Consider the following 4,384-nt stretch of genomic DNA (forward strand, 5'->3'; position numbering starts at 1 on the left):
TCTCGGCGACCCCCACCCGCCCGGGCCTGCCCCGCCGATAGGGCCTGGTGACTCACGGCTGTCTCCCACACCTCCATTGTCATCCCATCACCAAAATACACACGGGGAGGTCTCGCCCCGCTGGAGGAGCCAAGGCGTCTCACGGCGAAGGGCCCGCCGCCGCCGCCAACCCACCCAGCGATTTTCTAATTCAAATGGAGGGTCAATAATTTAATGAGGGCGGCTCTTTAGTCCACTTGGTCCTTCTGAAAAGTCGCCTATGCTCTCGGGCAGGCCGGCACCAACGCTGGAAACAGCAGGGTTCCTCTGGGCGCTAGGATCCGTCCAGGCTAAGGAATACAGGTGTCTCGTATCACCTATATGTCCATGTCACCCCTTCTCCAGAAGGGAAACCACCCTGCACGTTATTGACCAGGTTACAGGTCCCATTCCCAGTAGTGGGAGATTTCTCCTTGACTTTAGTGGGATGAGCAAAACGCTGGTCCCTTGTCCAGATACTGCACCAAAACCCACTGCAAAACACTGAAGCCTCTCCCATCTTCTCTCACAGAATCACAGAACGGCCAGGGTTGGAAGGGACCTCAAGGATCATGAAGCTCCAAACCCCTGCCACAATCAGGGCCACCAACCTCCCCATTTCATACCAGCCCAGGCTGCCCAGGGCCCCATCCAACCTGGCCATGAACACCTCCAGGGATGGACGGGGCATCCACAGCCTCTCTGGGCAGCTGTTCCAGCACCTCACCACTCTCTCTGTAAAGAACTTCCCCCTGACATCCAACCTCAATCTTCCTTCCCTCAACTTAAAACCATTTCCCCTTGTCCTGCTGTTATCTACCATTTCAAAGAGCTGACTCCCCTCCTGTTTGTAGGCTCCCTTTAGGTACTGAAAGGCTGCAATGAGGTCACCCCACAGCCTTCTTTTCTCCAGGCTGAACAAGCCCAGCTCCCTCAGCCTGTCTTTGTAGAGGAGGTGCTCCAGTCCCCTGATCACCTTTGTTTGATCGTTTTTCTCCCCCAGACAGCTCTACTCACTGAGTCATGTACAGAACAAGAAAGCTCTGTGTTTCAGTCCAAGGTGAGATTGTGACCGATTAATTCAAAAGTATTAATTCAAAAGACAGGCCAGGAATATTCTTTTATGGAGCCAAGAGTGACATAACGACTTAAAGGGAGCAATGGCTGCAATGCCAAAAGGGCTTAGCTGTTAAAACATGATTAGAACAGCAACAAATCAATTAGTTAATGTAATAATTTGTCAGATTAGGCCATTAGAAGCTATCACTGAAGGCGTTCAAGAACAACATCATCATTATTTCATGTGTCTTTTGTCTCAGCACATCTCTAGTCATTTTCAGCCTTGGAACCTGTTCCATCTTACTGTGAAATTTAAGGGTCCAAGAACAAAGTCTGCACCCTGTATTACATATCTACATTCTACAGGGACCACTGTGTCTGTGATCCAAGCAGACACTTCTGGGTTGAGCAGGACAAGGGTTTTAATACTCCACATTCCACCACACAAATTCACAATAAAAAGAAACGCTGTTGCAGTCAGGTATGACTGCCAGCCCCCATGAGTCTGCTATTCCTGAGGCTGCATTTTTTCAGGAGCTCTGTCCCATAAGGCAAGGTAAATGCAATAGTATCAATATAAACATTAAAGAATTTAAATTTAGAAACATTTGAATTTAAAAGCATTTAAATAGTATATTCCAACAGAAATGCATATGATGGCAGTGAGAATTTCAGAAGGATGACAGCAGCATGTAGTCCAGAATATCTGGGAGCAAGAGCCTGAAACTATTTCTCACTATTCTTTCCCATTCTTCTACCACATCACTCTTGTCAGCTTGGGCTATCACAGCTCAGACACATCCCACAGAAATTATTTTCTCCCTCAGAGTTTCAGGATGGTTCAGAGATTTTCCTTTCCATGTAAGCGATACAATTTGTATACAGCCGAGCATTTTCACAGAGGAGAAGGGGAAAGAGGAGACAGGTAGCAAATGGTTCACCAGTTCTAGGTACATTCGAGGTGTGCTGCTAAGCTTTAATTTGCTTATATTATTCAGATACATATGTAAGGAAGAGTCGATTAAGGTTCAGACACAATAAGCAAATTTACAGAGCTTAATTGGCACGGTTTTGTCGATGAGCTTCTCCACAGCAAATCCAGCTTTAGCTGCTCCTCATTCTCATCACACAGGATGCAGTTCTGCTTGCATTTAAGCCCACGAATGACTTCACACACAGACCTGCATGTGCCAGCTCCGTACGCACTAGAAAATTAGCCAGTTCACGGAGCTGCTCCCTCTAAGAAGTGATTGTTTGCTGGCCAGGTTAGTTCTTGGCCAGCTTATTTCAGGCACCAGCACGAGATGAGGGATGCATAGGCACAGAGAGAGAGAAGTGTTGGGGAGCCCAAATTTAAATTGACCCAAGAAAGCATGAAATTGCACATGGCCTTTCCATCTCTGCATCATTAACACAACTATCCATGGAGTCCACAACGAACTGGGTCCAGGAAACCCATCAGCAGGTTACAAAGAGAGCTAATTCATTCAGTCTGGCCCATCACAGTGAAAGTGATACCCAGAGGAAAGCTAGAAAAAGAAAAAAAATTAAAAAGCTGTCATTTTTTTTTCCTGTGCAACTTTCCAATTTTCATGGCAGAAAAAAATACGAAAACATCATGTCATGGGAATGACTGCAACATAAAACCGACCCTGCAGGCAGCCCCCAGCACTGGTCCCAGAAGGAGAGGAAAACCCCCCCAGCACGCACATACACGCCTTACAGACACAGCCTGCTCAGAAGAGATAAGGAAGGAGTCAGCAGAGGAGAAGCTCTGGGGCTTGCAGCGACTTGCACTGCTTGCTAATAGCGAGTGTCCATCACTGCTGGCTAGGTCAAATAGACGGGCTTTTGTTAACATCCCCTGGCTATGGAGAGAGCAGTTCACACTTCCTGGAGTTATTGTTTCAGGCGTTCTGCCAGGCAGCCTCTTTACACCCTTCATTTCGAGAGATTTTCTTTGCAATGCTAATTGATAGAGACTTAGATTGTGAGTTTGTTTTTAAGTGAGATTCCAGGAAACAAGATGGCAATCTTGTCCTCCCCCTCCTCTGCTGCTCTTCTGCTGAAGCATTTGGACTTGGCCTAACCTAAGAGCTAACTCCTGCTACAGCAGCAGCTTGGTCACACCTAGATTGTCACACCTTGCTGACTGTGTTCCCTCAGCTGTTGTGCATCAGTTATAATCTAAGCCATCCTATGATTCTACGTGTGGGAGAAATGTGGAGAAGAAAAAAAATATACTGAAAGCAGTATGTTTAACAAAAAATATCTCTTCATATCACAGGTTGTCTTCAGGTTCCCACCAAAATCCATGGAGTTTTGCTGCAGATTTCAGTAAGGTCCAAAAGTGTAAACTTACTTTGTCTTTCTTGTGCCAGTGTCCCTTTAAGTCAGGGGCATGATGTAAGCGCATCTACAGAAGAATCAAAATTACATACGCTGAAAACGCAGGAAGAAAAGAAAAAAAAAAAAAAGGAAAAAAGAATATTTGTAGTGGACATTTAGGAGAGGCAGCAAAGTTATTGTTAGAAAAGGACTAGCCACAGCGCTCGTTATAATGGCTCTGAAAAAGGTTTGCATCTATCTTAGTCCAGATCAGGGCACTAGGAGCAACTCTCCTCTCTCCCTCCCGAGCAGCCCCAGCATTTGGATATGCAAAGAACCACGTTAGCATGGATACGATGCCAAAATCACCCGGTGCCGCATGGCTCTGCCACCAGGCGCCTGCCTGGGGAGCCTGCGCTCAAGTATAGACCTCTAGAAATCCCTACATCAAACATTTTCTAGTGCACCGCAGTGTTATTGATGTTTAACCAGATCTTTCATCCTGATGGAGGCAAGATCAATTTCACTAGTTGGTCTTCAGACATTAACACCTCATAAAAAGAATGTTCATGCCCCCTTATCTACAGTGCATCTTTAATTATCTTCTGGTACACCTTTTGCAGCCCATTACTTACAAGTCAACACCACTTTAATTATGGGCTTGGCAGTAAAAGACAGCCCTTACATCACTGAAATAAAAACACTACAAAACAACCCTGGAAAATAACAGAGATGGCGTGTCCAAATGCTGTGGAATTCAGCAGAATAATGTGAATTCTCTTCTACACAGATTTCCCTGTGTGCTATACTGTCATAGAAAACACGCCTAGGAACATCCCAAGGAGCACAAGCAGACAGGAAATGCTTGTTTTCTTGCCTGCTCTGCAGGGTGCATGGATCCTCACAGTGGCATCTCTTGTGCACTTCTACAACGGACCAAGGCAAACAGGGTGGAGACACATTTTGCACCTCAAGCAAA

The 4,384-nt window shown here is 45.9% G+C and overlaps 1 long non-coding RNA gene across 1 annotated transcript in view; it reads right to left on the minus strand.

Moving 5' to 3' along the window:
• Positions 1-3,538: 3,538 nt before the first annotated feature.
• The window catches only part of LOC109368976, a 7,519-nt gene continuing 6,673 nt past the window's right edge, over positions 3,539-4,384 (minus strand). Inside the window, exon 3 of the long non-coding RNA XR_002117500.2 lies at positions 3,539-4,374. This is a non-coding gene — a long non-coding RNA (uncharacterized LOC109368976). The remainder of the gene's footprint in view (positions 4,375-4,384) is intronic.

Source organism: Meleagris gallopavo, chromosome 8 (assembly GCF_000146605.3).
Source record: "Meleagris gallopavo isolate NT-WF06-2002-E0010 breed Aviagen turkey brand Nicholas breeding stock chromosome 8, Turkey_5.1, whole genome shotgun sequence".
NCBI lineage: Eukaryota > Metazoa > Chordata > Aves > Galliformes > Phasianidae > Meleagris > Meleagris gallopavo.